The 21,573-nt window shown below is 38.5% G+C and overlaps 1 long non-coding RNA gene across 1 annotated transcript; it reads right to left on the bottom strand.

The window, feature by feature from the left end:
• Positions 1–19,056: 19,056 nt before the first annotated feature.
• Positions 19,057–21,262, bottom strand: LOC115783406 (uncharacterized). The gene is made up of 3 exons (XR_004020209.1): positions 21,246–21,262; positions 20,971–21,033; positions 19,057–20,662 (listed from the first exon to the last, which is right to left on the bottom strand). It is a non-coding gene; the product is annotated as an uncharacterized LOC115783406 (long non-coding RNA).
• Positions 21,263–21,573: the final 311 nt, after the last annotated feature.

Below are 21,573 nucleotides of genomic sequence, written 5' to 3'. Positions count from 1 at the left end.
CATGCTTTGCTCAGTTTATGGGGAAAAACAATTAAGCAATCTTAAAGAAAATAAAACTGAGTGGGTTACACAAATCATACAGCTGAGTGTCTGGCAGAAGTACATGATATGCAAAAACTGAGTTTAGACACCTGAGAGCCAAAGGTGTGACAGAGGTGTTGAGTAATTATGTGAATGCAAGACTCACTCTCATTTAGACTTCTGTATTGAATCTTTGTAGAGCCCATGATGTAGTCTATGTAAGTGGCCAATGCTGTTGCAAGCATTCATACTTGTGTGTGGCGTTAATTACCTCATGTCATGTCCCAGTGTTTTATGTGTTGCCAGCCACGATAGAAACAAATAAAATCCTGGGTCCTTAATCTTTGGGGTTTTTGAAAAAAATAATATTCCCCCTGAGGTAAATGTATTTGTCTGTCAGCTTTTTACACTTCTTTGTACATTCCAATACACTGGGCAGTTTCCCTCCAGGAACTTGATGACATCTGTGAGATTATGATTATTATTCCTTATGTTGAGGCAATGACTGCCATTCTCTCAATGATAAATTCAAAAATGGTGGTGAGAAAGTAGAGGAAGGATGGAATCAACAGTATTGAACAAACCGATCAAAATAGTTGTAAGTTGCGTTGATGCAATGTGTCGTTACATTCCCGGGGAGGTGCACATAAGGTTATGGTGTAGGTTACAGCATCGAGTTTCAGAGGGCTTTGTTGTTCCCACTTTGAAATGCTACTGCTTAGATTCAGCAAAGAAGTGTTGGGAGTTACAACATTTTTAAAATGACTTGAGTGAAAATTAGTTCCTGAAAAAAGCACTACCTTTGTTTTGTTTTTTGTTTTTTTGTTTTTAAAAAAGCAGCTAAAGTTGTTTTTTTAAATGAGTTTCATAAATACATTTCATTATTGTATTTTGAATTGCTATCTCCTTAAGGAAATATTTTCTACTTAGCTGGGGCCTTTCTGTGTGAACTTTACATGTTCTTTCCTGTGCCTTTATAGGTTCTTCCAGCGTTCAATGTAGTTTCAATAAGTGAAACTACTGAGTGGTCAACACTGCTAGAGAAAAGTTTGAAAATAACAAGAACCTTGAATCACATGATATATGGTCAGCTGATATGCTTATTCCACAATATGATTCATTCACAGTTGCCACACATTAAGCTGGGAGTTGTAAGAGCAAGCAATGGAACAGAATTATAAGCAGATCATAGGCTGCTATTGAATTCAGAAGTAACATTCAACAGAAAATGACCAGTGGAAAATATAAAGCAGAGTGATGAGTGGTTTAAATATTTGCTATTTTCTGTGTAGTTTAATTTCATACTGAAAACCCACAGAGAAAACATTTGACAAAGCTCCTTGAGAATTAAAATTTCTGTTTCCAGCTAAGAATTGTACTTGATTATAATGGAGGGGTCAGAACTGTACAGTAAACTGAAACTCTCAGTGCATCAGAGGAAGCTGTAGGAATACTTTAGGAAGCAGGCAGTGCTGAGACAGACATCACTGAAGTCCTCTGAGATGCTACGCTCTGGAACAGTGGCTGCATTCTGTAATTGAGTTCAATTGCAGAGTGAACTGAGGAGGGTATACAATACAGTATGTCCAGCTTTGCTGGGCATGCAGTGCTGTACATGAGCTGGCCCACAGCAGTCATCTGTGGTCCACCTATAATGCATGTGTCCTCTTTAAAAAACAAATTATATTTAATAACTAATAATTCTAAAATAATGTACTATGTGATATATATTTATATCAAGTCTTTTAAAAGCAGTCTCAATAGCTGGGGATCAGTCTGCCCTTGGTTGCCATTCGACCCCCATTGCACCTGAACCCACCCTGGAGCCAGGCCTGGGGAAGGCTCCAGGGTGGGGTCAGGTCGCCAGTAAGCCAGGCAGGGTAAACTGTTCTTTTGGTGTGTCTGCCATAAGGGTCATGGAATCATTTCTGGTCTGGTCCCCAAACTCAAGTTTGTCCGTAACAAACCATGTTCTAACATATGGATGTCCATAAGTGGCACCACACTGTAAACCCAGATTTTGATTCCACTTAAAAATATTGAGTTTATATTACTTAAAATTACCTAGAATGTGAACATTACTTGTTAATGCTGAGTAGACTGTACTTTTTTTTTTTTGCGTTTTTTTTTTTTTGGCCACAGCAGCTTTTGTTAGCAGTGGGGAGAGACAGGAAAAATGGGGGAAAAGATACAGAGGAAGACACGCGGGCAAACTGGCGACAGGCCGGGACGCGAACCCGCGCCGCCCGCACTGCAACGCGGCATATGTATGGGGTCGCCGGCTTCACCACTGAGCCACCCAGGTGCCCGACTGTACTTTTCTTATTGTAATTATGTGTTTGAGTTCAAACAACTTAATATCATCAAGTTTTGCATCTGCTATAGATCTAGTTTATACCAGTTTTAACAGACTGGCTTAATGCGCAGCTGCATGGTGGCATGCTGGTTAGCAGTGCTACCTCTCAGGTAGAATGCCATCTAGAAGGTCTGGGTTCGATTCCGGCTTGGCCCAGGCCTCTCGCTGTTTGGAATAGTAGACATTTGGTGTTTTTGTTCACAACGCTCTCTCGTATAGTTTTTTTTTATTGTTCCATGGACAAATGTTATTTGTAAATGTTAATGTACCAGCATTCAGCAGGGCTGAGTTTTATCATGTTTATTTACCAAATTTTAAACAGACACAGTTCAACACTGTAAAAAATATTTGTGTTGCTGGGCAGCATAGTGGCATGGTGGTTAGCACTGCTGCCTCACAACTAGAATAGCTATCTGATTGTCTGGGTTCAATTACACCTTAGCCCAGGACTCTTGCTGTGTGGAGTTTGTATGTTCTCCCTGTGTCTGTATGGATTTCCTCCCACAATCTGAAGACATGCAGTTACTGGAGTTAGGTTAATTGGTCTCTCTAAATTGCTCACAGGTTTTTAATGGTCGTCTGTGTCAGCCCTGCAACAGGCTGGTGACCTGTATGGGGTGTATCCTGCATCTTACTGCCTTGTCAGCTGGGATAGGCTCCAATTCCCCCCCACCCCCACCCCCACACAACAATGAAAAGGATAGGGGGATTGATTGATCAAAAGACATTTTATTTTTTCATGAACTATAAAAGATAAGTTTGGTCAATTAGAACATACAATTTAGTTTAACTGGAAATGGAGTAGTGCTTACTTAACAGGCTGAGTTAAATGAACTGTTTCATTACTTAAAATTAAGGCAACGAGTTACCTTGGTTTTTTTTAAGTAGATTCAACTTATCCGGGTTTACAGTGCAGGACTTCCTAGGCTACATGTAGATTATCAATATTGTAATCATATCATCAGATCTGCAGCTGTATGTTCTGGACACTTGGGTGAAGCGAGGAGCTGAGCTGTCAACTGATCACCATCTGATGGTGAGTGGTGGTGGGGGAGGATGCTCGATAGACCTGGCAGAACAGTGAGGGTGCGCTAGTTATGCCTGGCAGAGGCCCCAGTCCATGAGATCTTCTACTCCCACCTCATGCAGACGGAGAACTTTAACAAAAAAAAAAAAAAACAATCCCAACAAAGCCCTCTGTAGGTTCATAGCTTTCATTTCCACCAACGAAATGGCATCTTTTTATACATCACTCATTGCACAGACCATATCAGTATAGATATCAGCATGATTTTTTCCCACTGATATCTGATGTGTTTTCAAAGTGTACAGTATGGAAGGCAGAGTTCATAACAAAAAGCAGGCTTTAATAAGTGACCTTCAAGTTCAAGATATAACCAGATAGTCCAAAAACTCAAGGAGGACTAAAACAACACACTGGGATAAGGATTTCACAAAAAGGAACATAAACTGGAACAAGGTAAGAAATAACACTGACACAGAGCAAACACAGGTAGTAAGCAAGACAAAGAGAGGGATAGGACTATTTATACACAGGGAACTGATTGAGGATTGAACAACAGGTAAAGACAATCAAAAAACAAGAAAAGATTATCAAGACCTTGAGACAGGGAAGGAAGTGAAACAAACAATACATGAAGCAGCCACACCCTCAACTAAGCACAACTTAAACTGTATCACAATTTAATTGGTTGAGTTATAGTTATAAATGGGGGATTAGCTATAGACATCATTACATCTGTTTTGATTGTAATTGTTTTTGTTTATATCGATGCAACAATTTCCAAAATATTTGACATTTGCAGGTTTTGCAAGAAGAGATTGAAAATGCACATAAAATAAGTGGATAGAAACACACCTTGGACAGCTTTTAATCACAACAGCATCTACTGTGTATGCAGACGCACCCAGTCTGATGAGAATCACAGCGCTGCTAGTTTAAATCTGACACCAGCATAAATGAATATGAAGGGATGAAATAGGATTAGCCTCTTTGCTATTGATTAGCTGGCCATGTAATAATTAAAGCGGGCTGAGCCACAGGGCTGCTGCAGTGTATGTGTGTGTGTGTGTGTGTGTGTGTGTGTGTGCGTGTGTGATGAATGCCAAGGTCCCCAAACTCAACATCGTTCCACTCAGCACAACCACAGCCACCTCTCCTCCTGCCAACACTGCTACAGAGCAACCACTTCACAGTCACACAAGGTTTACTGTGTTTGTGTGTGTCTTAGGGAGTGTGTTTGAAAGATGCTGTAACAACATGAGTCCAGCTTTTTTTTTGCCACTATATTTTCTTTAAAAATTTTGTGTGTGTGCATGTGTGTGTGTGTGTATGTGTGTGTGTGTATTTGCGTTGTATGTACACCACTGAGCAGTTAGTCCTCTATCTCCCTGCAGCGTAATCTTTTGATTTGTGGGAATCACCCCTCTTAATTCAATGGAAGAGAATCGCTGTGACAGCAACACTGAATGGATTTTCAATGCACTGCACCTGCTCTAATAAGTTTAAGGATAACCTCTTCCTTTCCACCACACATACACACACATTGGACCAGCCTGAGTAGGAAGGGACAGATCACATGTGCAGATATTGTACAAATGGAATGAAGTCATTGGACTGAATCAACCGACTGAATACCTCCATTCTATCCTCTTGCCTTTCCTAGTCTCTGTAAATGTGTCTCTTCAGTCTGGTGGTTCTGATCAATGTCCTCTCTATGGGCTCTCTCTCAGTGGGTTCATCCCATGACATGTTCATTAGGAGAGCTCACTTGCACCGCTCTGCCAGTAAAGACTGTTAAAGCCCTGATCCATCAGTCTGATATCTGGCTTATGTTTTACATTTAAGAAAGTTGGCTGACACTTATCTGCAATTGGAAAGAGTGTTTTGTTTCCAGAAAGGGGTTCAAGATGGCTCCCGATGTGATTGTGTGAAGATCAAATCTACAACACTTTCTCTTTCACCTGGTGGCTATGAGAGCCACTGGCTGCAGCCAAGCAACACTGACCCTGTACAGCATGCGCTGTGCGGCGAATGTTTGGAGAGACTGGGGGAGGTCAAGGAGGGTCTCACCTCTACACTGAAGAAAGGAGGTGAGGAGGAATGAAGGAGAGTGGCTTGGTTAATATGCCGGGCTGTAGAGATGATTTTGAAAGATAGAATTTCTGTATTGTTTTTAGCACACTGAAATCTAAAAGTCAGCAGTAAAAAGTATATTGCCTTTGGTGTAGTATATGGAAAACACAAAAAACTGGAACACTGTCCTGTAAAATGGGACTTTTTTTCAATAATAATGTGAAAACATAAATATATTGGAAGTGTGTTTGAAATTATGGGTGTGATAACGTGACCAAAACGTTTGTGCTGTGCACAAAGTAGGCATGGGATGGTCATGCACAGAAGACAGGTGCCATCAGTAACTGTCATCAGTCACCTTTCAGGGGATTGTCTCATGATCAACACTGAGATCTGTATGTTTTTGAGGCTACTTGCAGGTGTACATTTGTGATTTAGGATCACAGAGTGATATTATGTCAAAGGCTGAGAGGTCATTTGGGCTTCAAGCATCATTTGTGGGTTGAGTGTACAACTGTAACTCAAAGACTGAAGTCTTCTGTGGAAGACCTTGCAGTGGCCAAAGCAATTACAAGGTTTCTGGTGCAGCACCTTCTTTGTGACCAATTTTACCAGGCAATGGCCTGAAACATCAACTTGCCAGGGAGTACACATATTTCTCTAGAGACCACAGATTGCTAAGGGGTTGCTGACCGGTCTCTAGGCCTGTGTGACCGAGGTAACCATGTTAAGAGTACAGTACTAATTTTGTTTGTGATTAGCTGTTGATGTCCAATAGAATGCATGTTTTGAAAATAGTACACACAATTTGCTGTAGCTTCATCCAGTACATGTATTTGTTTAATTCAGGTATTTTGTTGAACTGTAATATCATAAAATTTTGGTTGATTGTAGAGTGAAATAAAAGTCAGAGCTCTAAATAATATATACGAAACCTTATGTCCTCTGTAGTGGTCACATAAAAAAAATTAAACTGAAACATACTTTTTTCCTTGGTTCTCAGGAGGATAAACAATAAAATATCCATATTGTTAAGATGGCTAACAGATGTTTGCATGTCAGTTGCACAGTAGATACATCATACAGTACCTATTATTTCAGTTCATTCCCTGAATTTTTAATATGAGAAATGTGTGTTAAGATTAACTCCTATACTAAGGTACTTTCCATTAAACTGAACACATGTACTTCTTTTACTTAACTTTATGGAGAATGTTTGTCAGAAAGAAACAAGTTTTTAAGATTTTTGTTCTTTTAAGAGGTGCAGAAACGCATTGATTCATTTTTCATTTTTCTTTCTCTGTTGTGACAGGAAAAATAAAACTATGTAGTACAAGTAAATCAATAAAAATATTATATTTATTCTCTTTTTATGGGGTTTCTGTTAATTTTCTGTCAATTTTATTTTGAAAAGTTCTTTGTAGACAACAACAACAAAAAGCAACACCCCCCCACAAAAAAAAAAAAAAAAAAAAAAAGATTTTTAAAACAACTACTTCATGTTTCTAGGCTTCTCCATGCTTTGCTTTTCCTGACGGTGCAACAAGCTCAGCTAATTGTCTCCAGCTCCCATCTCCATTTACAATTCTATTGCTGTTATCTGCCACCAAGATCAATGTAAAAGCAATAATACTCACCCCAGTTAACAGTCAAGAAATGTGTATACCAGTGATATAAACAGTCTGCACAAATACATACTGCAGGCTGAGTAATAGGCTTTTAATTACTAGGAACAGGGAGAAATTGTAGGAAATTTTCAAAGGGACAACCAAACCAATATCTCATATCCGGGGTTTCAAACTGAGGACGAGACAGCAGAGAGAGAGTTGAGTGGGCCCTCTAGTGCTTAGCATAGAGAAGTACCTGAACCTAAACTTCCTGCAACTGCTCCGCACATCAAAGTGAACGATGCCCACACACTGAATGCAATCAGGGCCAAGGGGACAAGTCATCCTGTAAAAAGGACTTCTTCTTCTACTTTGCTTCTAAAGAAAATTGCTCTTTACTTTTAATACTGTATATATTATGACGGTGCTCTACTGTACCAACAGTTGCCCAATAAAGCAGATGGATGCCGGGACTGATCCAGACTGTGATATTCATCAACACTGAGCAGGATTATTTGTGGAGCATTACATCACTCAACTGTAAGCAATCCTTCACTTTTACACGGCACATTATCTACGCCATGTAATGCACATGAGTGCCTGCTTCTCATAAAGAAATATTGTAAAGTTTCCTCCAGCTTGCTTGGCTTCTCTTTTTTATACAGATAGCACAATAACCTGAATGGACTTCAAACTGTTACAATAGAGCCTTAGCAGAAAAGACATCTGTGTTGAATCCAGGATTGTGTGTGTGTCTGTGTGTGTGGGGGGCATGTATTCATATTCATATATAGCCTGGTCTTGCCTCATTTAAAATATGCTCCATTATAAGGAAAGTACTGCATTTACTTTCCTTGAGGAATAATATAAGTATTACCACAAATGAAGTAAGAATATCAGTGGTATGGTTTGCCATAGATGTAAATTTAGCCCTGCAACAGACCAGCAATCAGTCCAGGGTGTACACTGCCTCTCATCCTGTGACGGATGTGACGGATGATCCATCCATCCATCCTGGGATGGATGGATGGATGGATGGATGGATGGAAATAGTTACTATTTTTAATTGAATTTTATCACGTCTTGTTACAAAATGAAATGAATCAAAAAGTTAATCAAATGACCACAAAGTAAAAACTGCATATAAATGTTTGGCTGGCTTGCAGGTCTGAAAAGTAAAGCCAGTGTAGAAGTCCTTTGTATTCTTTGGCACCTTGGCACCCTTGCTCTTTAAACCTCGGTGACCACTTCGCCTTGAGCTGACTGTTTGTTGTGATTTGGCACTATATAAATAAAATTGAATTGAAGTGAATAAATTTGGTCTAAGTAGTTAGTTTGAGATCTTATTGAATACAACATGAAGTTCAGTTTGTAAATCACAGTCCCCATTGGAGTCACGATAGGATAGAGAAGTGCAGGCCAAACTTGTGATTGTACCATCCAATCATGCAGAGTCTCTGCAAACCAAAGGTTGGGGTAGAAGTCAGCAAACCTTTTAAAGATGCAAATGCTATGATCACTAAAAAAAAGAAAAAGAAAAAAAAAAGCCTAAATGAGAAAAAGCAATGGTGAATAGATCTAAACCAAGAAAGCACAGAAAGGCTTGTGTGCCTTGATTTTATGTAGTATGGGTACGTCTTATGTGTGTACCTATTGGCTAGTTGCATAATTGGACCATGCTCCATGTCTGTGTTATGTGGATGACTGTTTGACTCCTGCTTTCTCTTTGCCTTATTTTCCCTCACGTGCTTGTGTTTGAACAGCCTCCTGCTCCTCTGCCTCTTTTGTCTGGCCTTTATAATGTCATCTATGTTCCCGGCCCTACATCACTGTCTTCTCCGTTGTTAGGCCAGTGTTGGGGTGGAAGTCGACAGATCTCTGTGGCCCGTGCGGCATGAAAAGCCCTCTCATTAATTCTGCAGAGAAAGACTCGATTACTGAGCTCCGGACCTCTTAGTGCTGAGAACAGCCTTTCCCCGCATGCATTGATTTCTCTAGCCCTTTCAGCCTTCACCCCCTCTCCCTGCCTCTCTGTCCAGGCCAGCTCAGCATACACACAACCCCCCACCCCCACCCCACACACACACACACACACACACACACACACACACACACACACACACACACACACACACACACGCACACACACACATACATACACAAAAAATCCTCCACGCTGAATTATCTGAATATCATCATACAGTCCATGATGAATGCTAACTAGACAGCAGCTCCAACTTTGATTAATGAAGATACTGTGCTGGTTCACAACAGTAGACCTGGCGCCTCACAGCCCAAACCGCAGATAACTGTTCAGTGGGTATTAATCATGGTTAACCAGGCAGCAGTTTCTTACTGTACAAATGAAGTAACTTACTGTGTATCTACAATAAGACCACATACACACATCTGCATAGCTGCATACTCATATTCAAATGGCAATGACACTCCATAATGCACAAGGTGAGCTTTTGAGCTGCGTTAATTACACTTTGGCCTGGGTCTGATGGTCTCTGCACAAAACAGAAACCTATGAGCCTGTACCCACCTTGTCAGTGGAGTGGTTACAAACTCATTTGTTCTTTTATGTTATTTTTCTAGAGTTTACAGTCTCAGTCAATGCATATCATTAATCTTTTTTGCACATTTTTTTTTAATATTAGTTCTTCTCATTTGACTCGTCTTTTCTTCTTGAAATAGAAAAAAAAATGATGACTTACAAGTCTTCCATCAGTAATTGGCATTAAAAAACAAAAACTGTATAAACAGGAACCCTACAGGGGCAGTGCAACATTAAAAGAGAAAAACACAGAGACCTGAGCCGAATCACTACAAAACAGTTGAAGATGAGGTTGACAACATTGTTTCCAATCATCAAGTTCCAGTTGCAGTTCCTTCCACAATCCAAAAAGTCCTTTAACCTAAACAGAATAACAAGTGATTTGTCAACAGTCCCTGAATGAACATTTCTACAAGTATTTCCACATTTATATCCCTCTGGTGCTGCAGCATAACAAACCAAACAAAGAGGTGGAATGCAAGGTAATGGCATTAAGTCACATTAAGCTTACATGTAAAGTCCTCATATATATATATATATATATATATATATATATATATATATATATATATATATACTTGGAAATACTGCAGTTAAACATGTTAGCTTCCTGTACTGTGATAAATTTACAGTAAAGCTGTAAAGCTATGTGTTGGACTGGTGCACAGCGGCTGTGGTGTTCATGGTCAATGTTAGGGTACATAAAGGGTAGCAGAGATGAATCTGAATTTAACCTGATGATGCTTAGATTCATTCAATGAATTCCACCTTTACATTATACCAACTGTATACTGACAGTACACTCAGTGTAGGTAATGGAAACCAACCAAGATAGCTTGGGAAACATTCAATTCAATTCAATTCAATTTTATTTATATAGCGCCAAATCACAACAAACTGTCGCCTCAAGGCGCTTTGTATTGTGGGTAAAGACCCTACAATAATACAGAGAAAACCCAACAGTCAAAACGACCCCCTATGAGCAAGCACTTGGCGACAGTGGAAAGGAAAAACTCCCTTTTAACAGGAAGAAACCTCCAGCAGAACCAGGCTCAGGGAGGGGCAGTCATCTGCCGCGACCGGTTGGGCTGAGGGGAGAGAAAGACATGCTGTGGAAGAGAGCCAGAGATTAATATCAATTAATGATTAAATGCAGAGTGGAGTATAAACAAAGTAAATAAGGTGAATGAGAAACAGTGCATTATGTGAACCCCCCAGCAGACTAGGCCTATAGCAGCATAACTAAGGGATGGTTCAGGGTCACCTGATCCAGCCCTAACTATAAGCTTTATCATAAAGGAAAGTTTTAAGCCTAATCTTAAAAATAGAGAGGGTGTCTGTCTCCCGAATCCAAGCTGGAAGCTGGTTCCACAGAAGAGGCGCCTGAAAGCTGAAGGCTCTGCCTCCCATTCTACTCTTAAGTATCCTAGGAACCACAAGTAAACCAGCAGTCTGAGAGCAAAGTGCTCTGTTGGGGTGATATGGTACTATGAGGTCTTTGAGATAAGATGGTGCCTGATTATTCAAGACCTTGTATGTGAGGAGAAGAATTTTAAATTCTATTCTAGATTTAACAGGGAGCCAATGAAGAGAAGCCAATATGGGAGAAATATGCTCTCTCTTTCTAGTCCCTGTCAGTACTCTAGCTGCAGCATTTTGGATCAGCTGAAGGCTTTTCAGGAAGCTTTTAGGACAGCCTGATAATAATGAATTACAATAATCCAGCCTAGAAGTAATAAATGCATGAATGAGCTTTTCAGCATCACTCTGAGAAAGGATGTTTCTAATTTTAGAAATATTGCGCAAATGCAAAAAAGCGGTCCTACATATTTGTTTAATATGTGCATTGAAGGACATATCCTGGTCAAAAATGACTCCAAGATTTCTCACAGTGTTACTGGAGGCCAAAGTAATGCCATCCAGAGTAAGTATCTGGTTAGACACCATGTTTCTAAGATTTGTGGGGCCGAGAACAAGAATTTCAGTTTTATCTGAATTTAGAAGCAGGAAATTAGAGGTCATCCAGGCCTTAATATCTTTAAGACATTCCTGCAGTTTAACTAATTGATGTGTGTCATCTGGCTTCATTGATAGGTAAAGCTGAGTATCATCTGCATAACAATGAAAATTGATGCAGTGCTTTCTAATAATACTGCCTAAGGGAAGCATGTATAATGTAAATAAAATTGGTCCTAGCACAGAACCCTGTGGAACTCCATAATTAACCTTACTGTCTGAAGAAGACTCCCCATTTACATGAACAAATTGGAGTCTATGAGATAAATATGATTCAAACCACTGCAGTGCAGTACCTTTAATACCTATAGCAAGCTCTAATCTCTGTAATAAAATGTTATGGTCAACAGTATCAAAAGCTGCACTGAGGTCCAACAGGACAAGAACAGAGATGAGTCCACTGTCAGAGGCTCTAAGAAGATCATTGGTAACCTTCACTAATGCTGTTTCTGTACTGTGATGAATTCTGAAACCTGACTGAAACTCTTCAAATAAACCGTTCCTCTGCAGATGATCAGTTAGCTGTTTTACAACTACTCTTTCAAGAATCTTTGAGAGAAAAGGAAGGTTGGAGATTGGCCTATAATTAGCTAAGACAGCTGGGTCAAGTGATGGCTTTTTAAGTAGAGGTTTAATTACAGCCACCTTGAAGGTCTGTGGTACATAGCCAACTAATAAAGACTGATTGATCATTTTTAAGATTGAAGCATCAATAATTGGAAAGACTTCTTTGAACAGTCTAGTAGGAATGGGATCTAACAAACATGTTGCTGGTTTGGAGGAAGTAACTATTGAAGTTAACTCTGAAAGATCAACTGGAGCAAAAGAGTCTAAACAAATACCAGCAGTGCTGAAAGCAGCCGAACATGAAGAATAATCTTTGAGATGGTTATGAATAATTTTTTCTCGAATGTCTAAAATTTTATTTGTAAAGAAATCCATGAAGTCACTACTAGTTAACGTGAAAGGAATACTCGGCTCTACAGAGCTCTGACTCTTTGTCAGCCTGGCTACAGTGCTGAAAAGAAACCTGGGGTTGTTCTTATTTTCTTTAATTAATGATGAATAGTAAGATGTCCTAGCTTTACGGAGGGCTTTTTTATAGAGCAACAAACTCTTTTTCCAGGCTAAATGAGCATCTTCTAATTTAGTGAGACGCCATTCCCTCTCCAGCTTTCGGGTTATCTGCTTTAAGCTGTGCGTTTGTGAATTATACCACGGAGTCAGGCACTTCTGATTTGAAGCTTTCCTTTTCAGAGGAGCCACAGTATCCAAAGTTATACGCAGTGAGGATGTAAAACTATTGACGAGATAATCGACCTCACTGGGAGCAGAGTTTAGGTAGCTGCTCTGCACTGTGTTGGCACATGGCACTGAAGAGCATAACAATGAAGGAATTAGATCCTTAAACTTAGTTACAGCACTTTCAGAAAGACTTCTACTGTAATAAAACTTATTCCCCACTGCTGTGTAATCCATTAAAGTAAATGTAAATGCTACTAAGAAATGATCAGACAGGAGGGGGCTTTCAGGGAATACTGTTAAGTCTTCAGTTTCTATGCCATATGTTAGGACAAGATCCAGAGTATGATTAAAGTGGTGGGTGGGCTCCTTTACATTTTGAGAGAAGCCAATTGAATCTAACAATAGATTAAATGCAGTGTTGAGGCTGTCATTCTCAGCATCTACATGGATGTTAAAATCACCCACAATTATTTTATCTGAACTGAGCACTAAATCAGATAAAAAGTCTGAGAAATCAGACAGAAACTCTGAGTAGGGACCAGGTGGACGATAGATAATAACAAATAAAACAGGTTTTTGATTTTCCCAATTAGGATGGACAAGACTAAGAGTCAGGCTTTCAAAAGAATGAAAACTTTGTCTGGGTCTCTGATTAATTAATAAGCTGGAATTGAAGATTGCAGCTAATCCTCCTCCTCGACCTGTGCTTCGAGCATTCTGACAGTTACTGTGACTCGGGGGTGTTGATTCATTTAAACTAACATATTCATCCTGCTGTAACCAGGTTTCTGTAAGGCAGAATAAGTCAATACGTTGATCAATTATTAAATCATTTACTAATAGGGACTTGGAAGAGAGAGACCTAATGTTTAACAATCCACATTTAATTGTTTTATTTTTTGGTGCAGTTGATGAAGCTGTATTATTTATTGTTTTTGAATTTTTATGCTTAAATAGTTTTTTACTGATTTTAGCTTTGGTTTTTGGTGGTCTGGGAGCAGGCACCGACTCAATGGGGATGGGGTTTTGGGGGGATGGCAGGAGGAGAGAAGCTGCAGAGAGGCGTGTAAGACTGCAATTCTGCTTCCTGGTCTCAACCCTGGGTAGTCAGTTTTTAGGAGGGTTAATAAATTTGGCCAGATTTCTAGAAATGAGAGCTGCTCCATCCAAAGTGGGATGGATGCCGTCTCTCCTAACAAGACCAGGTTTTCCCCAGAAACTTTGCCAATTATCTATGAAGCCCACGTCATTTTTTGGTAAACATCTGTTTACCTCTTGTTGAATTCAGTTGTGTGAATACACCAAGAGCAGTAAACCTCAGGGCAGCAGCAGCAGCAGCACACAGGTCAGCTGATCACTGTTTGTACACAAAAACCTTTCTGTGATTGTTTTCCCTGTGCTGAGCCACTACAATCAATCTTTGGGTTTTTCCACTTGCTGAATCCCACTTTAATCCCTGACTGTCCTCATTTTCCTGTTCAGGTGTGAAGACAAAGTCACCCTCTACAATGTAGGCAACAGAAAATGGAGCTATTTTTTTTATTATTGTTTTTCTTTTTCGTTGCTTGTGTTCTACTCACAATAAGTGTTTAAGCTTTGTGCATTCAGTGGATTGTAATTAAGTTTGTATTCCCATATACTTTTTATTGTAATATTAATATCGCACAAGGTCCTTTGCACAAAAGTAGCAGGTAGAAATGCCCTACAGTTTTTTAAAAACTTTTTTCTTACATTGAGTACATTCCAGAGTCTGTACTTTTTCACTTTTACTTGAGTAAAGACAAGTAGTTTTTCAGCTTTTACTAAAGCATTTTTTAACACAAGTATCTGTACTTGTGCTTAAGTAAAGAATGTCTACTTTGCCACCTCTGATTATCAGTGACACACAACAACAGAGCTGATCACTGCTGAAAAGGTATAATCATTATTTAAAAAACAACAGCAATCAAACAAAAACCCACACAAAACTTCTTGGTTCTTTTAGTGTAGTACATCTGGAATTAATATATGAGGTGTTTCTGAATACAAATAGAAATGTTGCAAAACGTATATGCATACATGTATATGAGCTTGAATGACATCCCATTTTAATCCACAGGGTTTAATATGATGTCGGCCACCCTTTGCAGCTATAACAGCTTCAACTCCTCTGGGAAGGCTTTCCACAAGGTTTAGGAGTGTTTATGGGAATTTTTGACCATTCTTCCAGAAGCACATTTGTGAGGTCAGACACTGATGTCGGATGAGAAGCCTGGCTCACAGTTTCCGCTCTAATTCGTCTCAAAGGTGCTCTGTCAGGTTGAGGTCAGGACTCTGTGCAGGCCAGTCAAGTTATTCCACACCAAACTCACTGATCCAAGTCTTTATGGACCTGCTTTGTGCACTGGTGTGCAGTCATATTGGAACAGGAAGGGGCCATCCCCAAACTGTTCCCACAAAGTTAGGGGCATGAAAATGTCCCACGTCTTGATATGCTGAAGAATTAAGAGTTCCACTGGGGCTGAGCCCAAGTCCTGGAAAACAACCCCACACCATAAGCTCTCTATGCGCTGTTCTTGTATTAATCTGAAGGTCACATAATGCAACCTGTGTGCATGATGCGCCTCAGCGTCCACTGACCCCGCTCTGTGATTTTATGTGGTCTACCACTTAGTGGCTGAGTTGCTGTCATTCCCAATTGCTTCAGAATATTTAGTATTGAGAAAATTTAATGACTGGACTTGTTGCATAGGTGGCATCTTATCACAATACCACACTGGAATTCACTGAGCTCCTGAGAGCGACCCATTCTTTCTTTAATGTTTGTAGAAGCAGTTTGCATGCCTAGGTGCTTGGTTTTATCCCTTTCATGCATAGTGCTCACTTCAGTGGACAGCTATTCCAAAGCTGTGGTCTTGTATATGGGATTAGACAGGAAATATCTACATGGGGTGCTACAAATAAGTATATTAGAAGCTAATAAACTATTTTATACATATATTGTTTTTAATCATTCATATTTGTATAATATAATATAAACTGTTGGCATACAGAAAAAAAATCATCAAAATATTAAAATAAAAATGTCAAGAACAAGCTATAGAAACCTATTTTTAAAAAAGCAATAAATAAGCAATAAATATAGCAACAGACACAAGTTAATTGACTAAATTATCCAAATTAGAAGAATAATTGGAGAAAGACAACTTCCCTTTTTTAAATGAATAAATAAACTTCAAAAGTCATGTGATCTTTGAGAGCATCAATCATCAAAGTTTTATTGGGTATATTTGGAAAACAGCCCTTCAAAATCAAGCCAACTTCTATACACCATCCCGGTGTAGCAGAGATATGGTGCGATATGTTAACAAATATTGGAAAACATCACCCTCCAGTGGCCATGAGGAGATGTGGACCGTCTCATGCAGTTGCAGCAGGGTAAGTGTAAAGCTTACAGAACCAAAAATGAATGAAAATGTTTAAATAACTTTCATCAACAAACAGCACTTTCACATTCACAAACATACATTATTTAAATGTGAATCAAACAAATACGGTATTGATCTGGTACTGCATACATTATTCATCACACCCACAAAGCCAATGTCCAGTGTGCACAAGTAATGTGGGAAAAATGACAGTGTTGTTTGTTGGTGTGCTCGTTATTACCTAATAGTAATTACATAATGCCTAAATCTGATAAAATATTTTGCAACTGTCATAGTAACAGATTTAATAAATATCATTTTTATTTCATATAATTTTATTTCTGAACACACATTGTCTTTTTTGTCAGTGAAACTTTGTTTCACTTTTAATTTCATAATGACAGCTTTTACATTGACTTTATTAAGGTAGCAAGCTATCAGATTTTTTATTTGATTTTTGATTTATTAGCTAGCCAGTTACCTCCTGTAAGCAACAAAACCTTGAAAGCTTTACCTTACAGTATTGCTGATGCTACCTCCTCACTAGTTCTACTTGTGAGCTTAAATTTCATCCAGTACTAAAGTGACAATCCAGCTGTTGTTGGCTAAAGGACATAAAAAACACTTTCTTCAGTGATATAATGCATTTTGACAATGATTTGAAATAAAGGGAGATGTGAAATGTAAAAGTGAGATCAGAGGTCAAAAGTGATATTTGGATGCAAACTATAATGTGATATAGGGAATCCCCATATTCCCCATAAAAACAAAGGCAGTAGAATTTTAAGCATAACTATAAAATACATTTTTTAAAAGTTTGATCTTATTTAACCTTGACAAAGAGGTCAGATGTCCAAAGTAAAGTAATATTTAGAATCCCCGTATATCGTTCCCTATATGCCTGGATGTTGTCAATACAAACAGTGGCAGCAAGGAACATACAGTAGTTTGAAATAACTGCATAGCATTATTATCACTTTAACCTTCAAATCAATCTACTGTTCTTAAAGGAAAGGTCAGAGGTCAATGATAAAGTGACGTGATATTTTACTTGCTTTTGAAACTACACACCACACTTGGAAGAATCATAGTTTCTAAGTTTGTCAAGTTTGGGCCAATAAATCATTTCTTTGCTTTTGGTGGATGTAAGCCAAATTTTCATGGATTGCTATTATAACCCTGCTCTGCACCCCTACAAAGTTCTATCAGTATTCATTCAAATCTTTTGGAGCTGTCTTTTTTACAGACAGAATGACATGCACACATGCAACTTCTACCAAAGCATAACCTCCTTGGCAGAATGAATAACAAATGAACCTGAAGCTGGTAAATGTATAGCAACTTAGCTGTTGTTCAATTTATAAAACAAGTTCACAGTCCAGCCTGCCTATTTATTTAAAATTTGACCATATATGCCATGGAGCATATTAATTCTTTATTTTGACTTCCATTATCCCATTATGATAACGGGGAACATATGAAAATGGCATTACCACAAAACACTGCCTATAAAATACCATAATAATACCATACCAGCATATGAATATGTTAATTAGTTTAACAAGTTATTCAAAGCCTATGTGTGAGGTGTGTTGAATATGTATTATGAGAAAAAAAAACATTTCCCATATGTATCCTTATATTTCTATTATATATATTTCTATATTTCAGCTCTCATATTCTTATTCTAAGGTGACAAATTACACAGTTTCTTATTCTCTTTTGGTAATACTTTTGTTTATCTCTTAAATATGTAAAAGAATTCTCAAAACATACAGGACAAAGTACTGTATAAATATGAAGGAATTTTCCGTGTTAGTCATTTACTGAAGTTTTTCCGTATTCATGACTACTGCAATGCACTGTGAGAGGAAGAACCCCAAAAGGAGGGAAAAGTTAGTGTGCAGGCAGCCATGAGACTGACAGGTATCATTTGGATTCTGGAATCTGGAGCTGGAGAAACTTCCTTCACATTTCTGTGGTAAATTTTTAAACTCATTTTTTTGTATTAAAATAAAGTGGATCAAAAGACGTAACTCAGTATCATTTTATTTATAAAGAATTGTTCATTTGTGTTAGCTGGTGTCTGCTGTAACCAGTCAGGAATATTTTGCTGACTCATTTTGGAAATAATTCTGATTTAGGTTATTATGACTGAAATTTTGCAGTTTAATGAATATTTAAATTATTTCTGGCAATGACACTACCAGCTTTGGCCTATAATGCGATTAAAATGTAAGCTTAGTGCTGGTGTGTATGGACATTAACTTCAGCAGTTATGGGGATGCTGCTGAGACATTATAAATGGTCATGTCTATATCAAGTCTTTAGCCTAACAGTAAGCAGAGATATTTGTGTGTCTGCCTTCAACATTCAGATCCTTAGAGATTATTTGAAAAGCAGATCAACAGCTATAACCAAAGGAAGCAGTCTAAACCTGCACTGGAATCACACACTTTGGTTTTCCAGTGCAAAGGAAGCTGTAGAGAAATGGCCCAAAAAAGAAAAAACTTCACTGAACACACAAGCTGGTGGTGATCCAGAGCAGCTGGTCTCAGAAGATGAAGAAAAAGCCTGATCACCTTTCTACAAAAAAAACAGGTGAGTTTAATGTTTTGATTGATTTAGTTTTTAAGGTATATATTTTTTTCTACTGGGTGGCACAGTGGTGCAGTAGTTAGCACTCTTGCTTTACAGCAAGGAGGTCCTGGGTTTAAATCCAGCATCTGGGCCTTTCTGTGTGTAGTTTGCATGTTCTCCCCATATCTGCATGGGTTCTCTCCAGGAGACACGCTAGTGACCTATCTAGGGTGTAACCCTCCTCTCACCCTATGGCAGCTGGGGTAGGCTCTAGCCTCCCCCTCACAACCCTGAATAGGATGGATGGATGGATATTTTACTTTAGTAATAAACTGCTTATATTGCAACTGGATGCTGTTAAGTGCTTGTTAAATATCTTGGTTTATGTGGTATTTTAGGCACATTATATTATACATAATATAGGAAATTTATGAATGATAGTCCTCAGCAGGTGTGACCAAAACCTAAATCTATTCTTTCTTGCTGGCTTTCCATGGTAGAATACAAATCAATCCGTCCTCATCAAAAATCCATGCAAACTCAGGGAGAACATGCAAACTCCACACAGAAAGGCCCAGGTGGATTCAAACACAGCCCTTCTAGCTGTCAGGCAACAGCGCCAACCACCACACCACTGTGCTGCCTTAGAAGGCAAATCCATTAAATTTAATTTATTTTCAATCATCTTGCACTTTAGTTTGCTCAATATTAATCTTCAATTAGGAGTTTTATTCATTTTATTTAGAATAGAATAGAATGCCTTTATTGTCATTATACAGGATGTACAATGAGATTGGATTCATTTGTAGCTTAAAAGAAAACAACCAAAAAAACCCTTTAATTTTCTTTTTCCTTTTTTTTCTTGGAAGGACCAAACAGTGACACATTCACCCAGACTGCTCAAGTTCCTGTATGAACGGAACAACTGTAAATCCCAGGAAACATTAAGTTTATTTTCTCCAAGGCTGAACATGCAGACTGATGGCTGCATTCGGGACTTTGTGACACTGGTACATGGAGAGAGGTACCAAGCACACGTGTGTGCACATCTTGAGCATAGCAGAAAAAAAGGGATTTTTGAACCCAGAAATTTAAGTGCTGTCATTGCTGAGGATTTTTATAGAAAATGGACACAAAACCCCAAGCATGGATCCAGATTCACTTAGCTGCTGTTTAAAGTCTTCATCAGAACATACATTTCTCATGGTGCTTTGCACATTGTTTGCTCCTCATTGTCTTTGAAAAACAAGAGCTAACAAAACAAATCTAGTAACTGCACTTTTATCTGTAAGCTTGCCACATCCCAGAACATTAAATGCTGTTCTGTCAGATGCTGCTGGTGTGTCATGTTCTAATAAACCCAAATTTCAAGATCTTTAGATCTGTTCAATTTTAATCATAGAGCACCTGTTACAGTCAACAAATCCTGTCCAAAGGCACTGTATACTGTGATGTAAAGACCCTACAGATTTAATCTAAGACAAATGTTCACTCAGACTCATTGATGAAGTGAACATAATTTGGTGGTCATAGGTGAGGTTTTGACCTTAACTCACTACACATGTATACTGTACCATGACTGAACATATGTGACCTATGTGTATCTGGTGTCCTCTCTGAGTGTAGAAATAAATCACGAGAAGCTGCTCAGGCTGTGGCATCAGTTGTCTTTAATTCTCCATCTGCATCTGCAGTTTCACAAAATGAGCACAGAGGTAAGGTGTCTCTGGTCAGCAAAACAAGCGCTCCTTCTCATGAGTGATCCTCGCGACTCTGAGGATTACCCACAATAAAATAATAAAAACACTGGAGATTACAGTGACCGTATAGTGGATATTTTTCTCTTACAATCAATTCAGTGGAACTAACCTCTCAAAAAAAAAATAAACAATTAAGTAAATGTTCTGAAAATAAAATAAACTGACATTTTATTTACTGGATGCCATTTTCTTAGAGTTTATAACTTAACAATGCAAAAATAAATGAACTCTTTTTATATATAAAACTGAATATATAAAACTCAGTAAAGTTGAGTATTAACCATCTGCTACAATGATAAAATGCTATTTGATAAAACATACCTGCAGTTTCACAAAATGAGCACAGAGGTAAGGTGTCTCTGGTCAGCAAAACAAGCGCTCCTTCTGCAAGGAGGAGCGATAGCGTTACTGCGCGGGAATTTCCCACGTTTTCACACAACTAGATTCTTCTAAGGCACGACCATAACGACAGAACAACAGAACGATCGTGACCTACAGTAAACATAGTTCAATAATATACACAAGTGAAAACCATAAACATACTCCATAAGCATGACAATCATATTTCTTTGTCAGACATCGCAGAGACATGTTACCTCATGAGTGATCCTCGCGACTCTGAGGATTACCCACAATGCCTTGCTCCTAAGGGTTAATGCAGTATGACTTTTGACCAGCAGATGGTGCATTTTAGCAGGATTTAACACGAACCATTTTAACTATGTTACACATACATGATATAAACTGCAACTTAACTGTTTGCCTGTGGTAAAATACAAAGTAGTGATTCTAGCTTAAACATATTCTGCATATTGTTAATTAAAATGTATGTCAGTGTTTGTCAGGTATCCTTTTTGAAGGAGACACTTTGAAGCCACTTGAGTGCATGTATGTGAACAAATTTACATGAGGTAAAGCTGACTT

This window comes from Archocentrus centrarchus, chromosome 7, assembly GCF_007364275.1.
Source record: "Archocentrus centrarchus isolate MPI-CPG fArcCen1 chromosome 7, fArcCen1, whole genome shotgun sequence".
NCBI classification, from domain to species: domain Eukaryota; kingdom Metazoa; phylum Chordata; class Actinopteri; order Cichliformes; family Cichlidae; genus Archocentrus; species Archocentrus centrarchus.
Note: the sequence above shows the minus strand (reverse complement) of the source record. Positions and strands in the feature narration are given on the sequence as shown.